This window comes from Triticum dicoccoides, chromosome 3A, assembly GCF_002162155.2.
Source record: "Triticum dicoccoides isolate Atlit2015 ecotype Zavitan chromosome 3A, WEW_v2.0, whole genome shotgun sequence".
In the NCBI taxonomy this organism is placed as follows: domain Eukaryota; kingdom Viridiplantae; phylum Streptophyta; class Magnoliopsida; order Poales; family Poaceae; genus Triticum; species Triticum dicoccoides.
Genome location: NC_041384.1, coordinates 166,356,718 through 166,366,696, shown reverse-complemented (window position 1 = coordinate 166,366,696; position 9,979 = coordinate 166,356,718).

Sequence of the window (9,979 nt, the reverse complement as noted above, 5' to 3'; positions counted from 1 at the left end):
AAGAGGGGGGAAGACATAATGAATACAGAGCAAACAAAGCATCACAAAATATAACAAGGCAATACGCGGTGTTCGGTGTGCCCTAACGCGGTAGTAGGTGATACCGGTGAAGGGGGGGAAACATCCGGGAAAGTATTCCCGGGGTTCCGTATTTTCGGGCAGAGGAGCCGGAGGGGGGGAAAGTTGCGAGTTCGATAGGTTAGGGGGGTGTGGCGGACGAACGGACCGCGTATCCGGATTCGTCCCGTCGTTCTGAGCAACTTTCATGTTGAAATTATTTTAATCCGAGTTACGGATTAAAAGATATGATTTTTTAAAGATTTTATTAATTTCTGGAATTTAATCAATTAATTATTTAATTAATTCGAAAATGAATTAATGATATCAGCATGATGTCATGCTGACATCAGCAGTCAACAGAGTTGACTGGTCATCCTGACCAGTGGGTCCCACTGGTCAGTGACACATTTTAATTAACAGATTAATAAAACTAATCATAATTAATTAAGGGGTGGGCCCCACTGTCATACTAATTAATTAGCTAATTAACGGTAGTTAATTAAGTTAATTAATCATTAGGTTAATTAATTTTAATTGGTTAATTTAATTAGAAATAATTAAGTTAATTAATTAGTTAATTAATTAATTTCATTATTTATTTATTATTATTATTATTTTCTAATTATTTTTATTTTATATTTTTATTTTTATTTTATCAAAATGTTCTCTGGGCGGGGCCCACTTGTCATTGGCCCCGGGGGCCTTAGCGGATCGGGCGCAGGGCGCTGGGCGCTGGGCGCAAAGCGGGGCGGGGACCGATCGGGCACCCGCACAGAAGGGGGCGAGGCCATGGCCGGTGGCGGACCCATGGCAGGTGACCACCGGCGGCGGCGACGGAGGAGCACCGGAGCGCCGCGGTGGCGGACCGGGATAAGGCCGGTGGCCAGGGACTGCGGGCGCGCGAGCCGATGGCCAGGCGCCGGCACGAGCGCGAGGGGGCGCGGGTGGGGGGAGCGAGCGGGCCACACGGCAGCGCGGGCGACAGCAGGGGAGCACGGCGGGAGCTAGCGGGTGCAGGCCACAGGCGGGGAACGGCGAGCAAGGGGACCGGAGGAGAGGAATCTCACGAGGGGATGTAGGGTCCGGGCAGTGGGGGTCGAGGAAGAAGACAGGGACGACGCAGTCTGGCGGGGAGGCGATGCCGGCGAGGTAGCGGGCGATCCGGTGGTGGCGGCGTCGAGCGATGACGGGGTGGGGGCCCCGAGCACTGGGCACCAGTCAGGAGGAGGTGAGGACGGGGCAGCAACCGGGCCGCCGGCGACGAGGGCGGCAAGGGGATGAGCGGCGACAGCGAGGAAGCACCGAGCGGCGTCGGGGTCGAGCCCTCCATCTCGATCCAGATCGAGGGGGGAGTGGGCGATGTGGGGGGAGGAGTGGGGTAGTGCGGTCGGGTTAGGGTTTCGGTCGGGTTGGGGGGGTTAAGTGGTGCTGGGGCCGGTTGGGCCGTTGGCCCAATTGGTCAGGGGGCCTTTTTTGTATTTTAGTTCTCTATTCTTTTATGTATTTTATTTCTTTTTTTGTTTTATTTTGTTCCTCATTGTATTTAGTTTTGTAAAGTACAAAAATGATCCCTAAATTGGTAATAGAAATTATACCACTGCCACAATTAATTTGGCACCTAAATATATTAGTTTGTAATCGTTTATCATTTTAAAAGCATTTAAATAATTGTGTTTGCTACTGTTTTAGTTTATTTAGTGCATTTAAATATTTTATTAAATGATGATTTCTTCACCAACATTTATTATGGATTATTTGACACATTAGGAACAATTTAGTTTTGACTTTTGAAAACTTTAATTGTTTTAACTTTAATTCAAATTTAGAATTTGAACCTATTTCGATCTAACGTGGGATTATCAACAATAATCGAGGTGACGTGGCATCGTTAACACGGGATTACTGTAGCTTGATTACCCGGGCGTCACAATTCTCCTCCAGTACAAGAAATCTCGTCCCGAGATTTAAGAGGTAGTGAAAGGGGGAAGGTTTGGTAACGAATCTAGCGGGTCTTCTCATTCTGGCTTGCTCTTCTCGAAGAGAACCGGTCCAATACATTGATGTCTTCATTTCTCTGCTTCAGGTCCTTATGATGAAGTCGGCATCTTTTCTTCGGGATCTTCATCGTATTTACGAATAGGTAACGGGGTAGATCGAAAACGACAGAATGCTATAAGGGTAATAACCTGGGATTAACCCATGAATGAGCATATGAGTACCTCTCGAGTTGAACAAATAGAACACATCGAGAGTAAAGTTGGAAGGTCCGACAAGAAGTTTCAAGCAGCCAGGCAATCGTTCATTGCCTAGGCAGAAGGTGAAAAGGGGTTTCAAGCAACGGAATAATTATTGTGTCCGATGCCAGAATTGATCACTAGACAGGTGGTCTGTGAATTACATACGAAGTCAAGCGCGAGGAACAACCTTGGGAACATGTGGTGTTCAGGAGAGTCAGGTTTCGATCCTATGGAACTATGGGTTATGGGCCCACCATGTTGGTTAAAAGTAGGAAGGGCGCTGACATCTCGCACGGTCAGGGTGGCAAGGCATGTCAAAGGATAGCCTGTCAGTTATGTCAGCAACAACATCGGTACCAAGGGCGAGGAACGAAGAGAACCATTTTCCTGCTCGTTGAAACGAGGCAGACCAATAGGGAAAGTTCCCATCCATCGGTGGTTACCGGAAGTCATCAACAGTAGAAACAGGGTCTCGCTGACAGTGTTGTACACCGAGGTGCTACCATAAGCAGTGAATTATTACTGCTTATACAATATAGATCACAAGAAGGTTTAAACAAACCAATGGAAAGGGAAAAGTGATTATCAGGTTTTAAACAGAACAATGGAAAGGAAAATGTGTTTAAACACATATTTCAAGGGTATATTCTTCCCAAGGCCAAGCAGAACATATTATCCATCACAGGGTATAATGTAGACAACTCTTTAGGTAAGGGGGGAGGAATCTCATGATATTACCCATACAACGGTGTTAGGATAATTGATAAATAAAATTTAGCATCGTGCTTCAAATGTTCCTGTTGAAAATCGGAGTACCATTGACATGGTCTTCAGGTGAAGATCAGACTTTGGAAACACGAAGGATCCATCAGGAATAACTGGTAGAATAAGCCTTACAATTTCCTCCGGGTGGAATGGTTGTCCTTGCTAAAGAAATTATAACGATAGGTCCTCCACCCAGGGGGGGGTGCTAGGCATGACATCATGTTACCGGGTCACGTAGAGATCAATGTTACAACTCTTGGAAATATGTCCCAACCATCATATCTGACCGAGATTCAGATCCGGTTGGTGTCAGGATACCTCAGACTTAGGATACCTGAGAAGAAAAGGTGCAACGCAAATTGACGAGATGACATTGTAAGATTCTCGGGGAAATGAACTATGAAGTGATTTCCGTTATCAAGAGTCCATCATTAACCCAAGGAGAGGACAAGGAGGTGTCTGGTGAACTCAACGGCAATTCACCGAGATTCCCAAAAGATGGATGTCCACAATTAAGTGAACAAGGAGATAACATTTGTCAGATCAAATGATATAAGGAAGTATGCTCGAGGAAAACATACACAATTAAACATTGGTTGAAAGGTGCGCCCGAAATATGGGTTGGGTTGCACGACCAATGTCAGAATGGTGATGCAATAATCAATAGCCTAAGAATGAACTTTCGACCATTAACTTCAAAGAGATAGGGTTGCTAGAAGGAAAGAATCCAAACAACACCGTTCACTTGTTGGAATTAACACAGGGACCAAGAAAGAATGGTGATGGTGAGAAGTATTTCTATGTCAAGAATTCTCAAGAGGTGGAACAAATCTCAGAACATTCTTGACATAAAGGACGGTAATACTCCAAGGTAAAGAAGAACAATTGCTGGATAGCAAGGAAACCAAGGTACAACACAAATTGTGAACAAGTTTGTGTTGGGGGGGGGGAGGCAAGAATGTTGCCAACGATAACTCAAATCATCGAGGGACAAGGATGGTATTTCTCATCATGAATTCAATTGATATCCTGGAAGAACTCATAAGGTTGATGAGGATCACGACACATTTGTCGACAAATTTCATGAAGAAGTAATCAATCAGCGACGACATCAAGTCAAAGGAATGATGAAGCCAAAAGTCATTGGAACCATGGGTACGACACAAACTCGAACTCAAGCTTGTTGTTTAAGGTGAAAGGGTATGACGAGGAAAATCGACTTAAGGTTAGTTCATCGCCGAAAATTGGTGCTCCCGAAAAAAAGGACCAGGTAGCACCGTTAGAATCGTCACGACAATGATATAGCCAAACAGGCTAGGAATGGCGTGATCGGGTACAAACTCGTACTTATAGAAGCTTACTGAAGAGTTGTTGAACCGTAGAGCGGACTCGGTTCAGTTATCGGTGTCTTTGAGTGTTCAATAACTCCGAGCCCATGAAAAATTGTAATCGGTGAGTATGTAGTACGTGATGAAGAACTCATAAGAAATTATGCAGTTCCAAGATAATCTCGAGATACCAGGTGGTAATACTCGATGACAGATCAAACTAGAAGTTGAACTGGGGTATTGCTCTATAGAAGACAAGTGCTTAAACTTGCACAGGACATGATATTTAAAGGAGAACATGGTCAGAACCACGATTGCAAAAGGGCCAGATCTCAGATATAAGATGAACTTATACCAAGGGAATAATTGATTTTAAAAGAAGCTTCGATGAGAAGATCTACATCGTGTCTATGGGCATGAACACAAAGTTCAAGGTCGACTCCCACTTCTTCAATGTATAATCTTCCATTCACTTCTCGCTTTGATAAAGGCATTAGTGTTGAAAGTTTTACCCGGTGAAATACCAGATGAGTATGACTCGTGAAATCTTCCGAGTTCACACATATTAAGGAAGGCATAGGTTCAACCCATCCGGGCATCTTACGAACATATACCACAAACTTCAGGGTAATTAATATAAGCTCGAAAGTAGAGCATTGTTGGTCAAGCAGAGGATACAATGTACCAAAGGCATTATGTATCAGGGGAAAGAGCTCACAAGGTGATTAATTATGAAGGACATAAAATCCAACAAAGGAACCGATGGTCCACAATGGAGCTGGTGTGGGTATCGGTACTCTATCAAAGGAAGAAGGAATGCAAGTGCACCGGATTATAGAAACAACTGACTAACTCAATTGTCAAATGCAAAGGAATTAAGATTCCCAAATCAAGGGATCAGAAGCAATGCTCTGATTAGGGATGGATAAGTTGAATAGCCTTAGGGTACAATCAACGACAATTGGATTGGTCGAGAACCAATTCCATTTAAAAGAATGGCAGCTCAGCCGGAAAGGTGATTTATAAGGATCAATGATGTTTGCGGGTATTCGCAAACATATTGAGTCAACAGACTCAAAATGATAATGACAAGGAATGTCATTAAGACTACGAGACTTATGGGATTAACCATAATGCAAGCAAGCAAGAATTTCAAGAGCCAAAGGCTCCAGAGGATTTTCGGAAGATCGAATATTATTTTGAAGACTTTTGTGAAACACATGAACAACTGGGGATAAGCGGATACTCGACAAGTGCGAGAATTATCCATAGGGGTATTCAGGTGACAAGAACAGCAAGGCAGTAAGCTCAAGGGATTATCGAAACCACGACGAGTTTTTCAGGGTATCTTGTAATAACAAGACCAACTGGGGATGATATAAGAATAACAACTGTAGGTAGTTACCCATAAGGGTTGACGGTGGAAGGGGAATTGCAAACGCGATGAACACAAGTTCTCGGCTTAACAGCGGAAAGTATCTTCAGGGTCTTCACGTGCAGCAGACGACCATCAGTAATAAGGGGCTCTCCGGGTGAAAGTGATAACGAGATCCTAATGTTAGATTTAGCAAAATTCATTTAACTCGAATAGAAGAGAGATCAGAGTCCCAGAGTAAAGGTCGAGGAGTAAAAGATCCTACTACCACCCAATGGCGACGTGTGCCCGTAGAACACACAGCCATGTTAGTAAAAGTTTTAGCAACGTCTAGACTCGACTTCGGCCAAGGAGTGTGGAAGGGGGATTCCTACAGGCAGTCGGCTCTGATACCAACTTGTGACGCCCCCGATTTGACCGTACACTAATCATGCATGCAAATGTGTACGATCAAGATCAGGGACTCACGGGAAGATATCACAACACAACTCTACAAATAAAATAAGTCATACAAGCATCACAATAAAAGCCAGGGGCCTCGAGGGCTCGAATACAAGTGCTCGATCATAGACGAGTCAGCGGAAGCAACAATATCTGAGTACAGACGTAAGTTAAACAAGTTTGCCTTAAGAAGGCTAGCACAAACTGGGATACAGATCGAAAGAGGCGCAGGCCTCCTGCCTGGGATCCTCCTAAACTACTCCTGGTCGTCGTCAGCGGGCTGCACGTAGTAGTAGGCACCTCCGGGTAGTAGTCGTCGTCGACGGTGGCGTCTGGCTCCAGGGCTCCAGCATCTGGTTGCGACAACCAGGTAGAAGGGAAAGGGGGAAAAGTGGGAGAAAAGCAACCGTGAGTACTCATCCAAAGTACTCGCAAGCAAGGAGCTACACTACATATGCATGGGGATATGTGTAAAGGGCCATATCGGTGGACTGAACTGCAGAATGCCAGAATAAAAGGGGGATAGCTAATCCTGTCGAAGACTACGCTTCTGGCAGCCTCCGTCTTGCAGCAAGTAGAAGAGAGTAGATTGAAGTCCTCCAAGTAGCATCTCCAAGTAGCATATCCAGGTAGCATCTCCAAGCGCATCTCCAGTCGCATCGCATAGCATAATCCTACCCGGCGATCCTCTCCTCGTCGCCCTGTAGAAAAGCGATCACCGGGTTGTCTGTGGAACTTGGAAGGGTGTGTTTTATTAAGTATCCGGTTCTAGTTGTCATAAGGTCAAGGTACAACTCCAAGTCGTCCTGTTACCGAAGATCACGGCTATTCGAATAGATTAACTTCCCTGCAGGGGTGCACCAACTTACCCAACACGCTCGATCCCATTTGGCCGGACACACTTTCCTGGGTCATGCCCGGCCTCGGAAGATCAACACGTCGCAGCCCCACCTAGGCTCAACAGAGAGGCCAGCACGCCGGTCTAAACCTAAGCGCACAGGGGTCTGGGCCCATCGCCCATAGCACACCTGCACGTTGCGTACGCGGCCGAAAGCAGACCTAGCCTAGTGGCGTTCCAGTCCAATTCGGCGCGCGCCGCTCCGTCGCTGACGTCTGAAGTGCTTCGGCTGATACCACGACGTCGGGATACCCATAACTACTCCCACGTAGATGGTTAGTCCGTATAGGCTCGTAGCCGACTCAGATCAAATACCAAGATCTCGTTAAGCGTGTTAAGTATCCGCGAACGCCAAACAGGGCCAGGCCCACCTGTCTCCTAGGTGGCCTCAACCTGCCCTGCCGCTCCGCCACAAAAGTAACAGTCGGGGGCCGTCGGGAACCCAGGCCCACCTCTACCGGGATGGAGCCACCTGTCCTTTCAGCCCCCTCATCAGAATCACTTGCGGGTACTCAACGAGCTGACCCGACTTTAGTCACCATCTGTATAGTATGTATGTATGTATAGTATATACCCGTGATCACCTCCCAAGTGATCACGGCCCGATAGTATAGCAAGGCAGACTGACAAGAATGTAGGGCCAATGATGGAACACTAGCATCCTATACTAAGCATTTAGGATTGCGGGTAAGGTATCAATGACTGTAGCAACAATGACAGGCTATGCATCAGAATAGAATTAACGGAAAGCAGTAACATGCTACACTACTCTAATGCAAGCAGTATAGAGAAGAGTAGGCGATATCTGGTGATCAAAAGGGGGGGCTTGCCTGGTTGCTCTGGCAAGAGAGTGGGGTCGTCAACTCCGTAGTCGAACTGGTCAGCAGCAGCGTCGGTCTCGTAGTCTACCGGAGAGAAGAGGGGGGAAGACATAATGAATACAGAGCAAACAAAGCATCACAAAATATAACAAGGCAATACGCGATGTTCGGTGTGCCCTAACGCGGTAGTAGGTGATACCGGTGAAGGGGGGAAAACATCCGGGAAAGTATTCCCGGGGTTCCGTATTTTCGGGCAGAGGAGCCGGAGGGGGGGAAGTTGCGAGTTCGATAGGTTAGGGGGGTGTGGCGGACGAACGGACCGCGTATCCGGATTCGTCCCGTCGTTCTGAGCAACTTTCATGTTGAAATTATTTTAATCCGAGTTACGGATTAAAAGATATGATTTTTTAAAGATTTTATTAATTTCTGGAATTTAATCAATTAATTATTTAATTAATTCGAAAATGAATTAATGATATCAGCATGATGTCATGCTGACATCAGCAGTCAACAGAGTTGACTGGTCATCCTGACCAGTGGGTCCCACTGGTCAGTGACACATTTTAATTAACAGATTAATAAAACTAATCATAATTAATTAAGGGGTGGGCCCCACTGTCATACTAATTAATTAGCTAATTAACAGTAGTTAATTAATCATTAGGTTAATTAATTTTAATTGGTTAATTTAATTAGAAATAATTAAGTTAATTAATTAGTTAATTAATTAATTTCATTATTTATTTATTATTATTATTATTTTCTAATTATTTTTATTTTATATTTTTATTTTTATTTTATCAAAATGTTCTCTGGGCGGGGCCCACTTGTCATTGGCCCCGGGGGCCTTAGCGGATCGGGCGCAGGGCGCTGGGCGCTGGGCGCAAAGCGGGGCGGGGACGGATCGGGCACCCGCACAGAAGGGGGCGAGGCCATGGCCGGTGGCGGACCCATGGCAGGTGACCACCGGCGGCGGCGACGGAGGAGCACCGGAGCGCCGCGGTGGCGGACCGGGATAAGGCCGGTGGCCAGGGACTGCGGGCGCGCGAGCCGATGGCCAGGCGCCGGCACGAGCGCGAGGGGGCGCGGGTGGGGGGAGCGAGCGGGCCACACGGCAGCGCGGGCGACAGCAGGGGAGCACGGCGGGAGCTAGCGGGTGCAGGCCACAGGCGGGGAACGGCGAGCAAGGGGACCGGAGGAGAGGAATCTCACGAGGGGATGTAGGGTCCGGGCAGTGGGGGTCGAGAAAGAAGACAGGGACGACGCAGTCTGGCGGGGAGGCGATGCCGGCGAGGTAGCGGGCGATCCGGTGGTGGCGGCGTCGAGCGATGACGGGGTGGGGGCCCCGAGCACTGGGCACCAGTCAGGAGGAGGTGAGGACGAGGCAGCAACCGGGCCGCCGGCGACGAGGGCGGCAAGGGGATGAGCGGCGACAGCGAGGAAGCACCGAGCGGCGTCGGGGTCGAGCCCTCCATCTCGATCCAGATCGAGGGGGGAGTGGGCGATGTGGGGGGAGGAGTGGGGTAGTGCGGTCGGGTTAGGGTTTCGGTCGGGTTGGGGGGGTTAAGTGGTGCTGGGGCCGGTTGGGCCAGTGAGCTGGCCGGCTGGGCCGTTGGCCCAGTTGGCCAGGGGGCCTTTTTTGTATTTTAGTTCTCTATTCTTTTATGTATTTTATTTCTTTTTTTGTTTTATTTTGTTCCTCATTGTATTTTAGTTTTGTAAAGTACAAAAATGATCCCTAAATTGGTAATAGAAATTATACCACTGCCACAATTAATTTGGCACCTAAATATATTAGTTTGTAATCGTTTATCATTTTAAAAGCATTTAAATAATTGTGTTTGCTACTGTTTTAGTTTATTTAGTGCATTTAAATATTTTATTAAATGATGATTTCTTCACCAACATTTATTATGGATTATTTGACACATTAGGAACAATTTAGTTTTGACTTTTGAAAACTTTAATTGTTTTAACTTTAATTCAAATTTAGAATTTGAACCTATTTCGATCTAACGTGGGATTATCAACAATAATCGAGGTGACGTGGCATC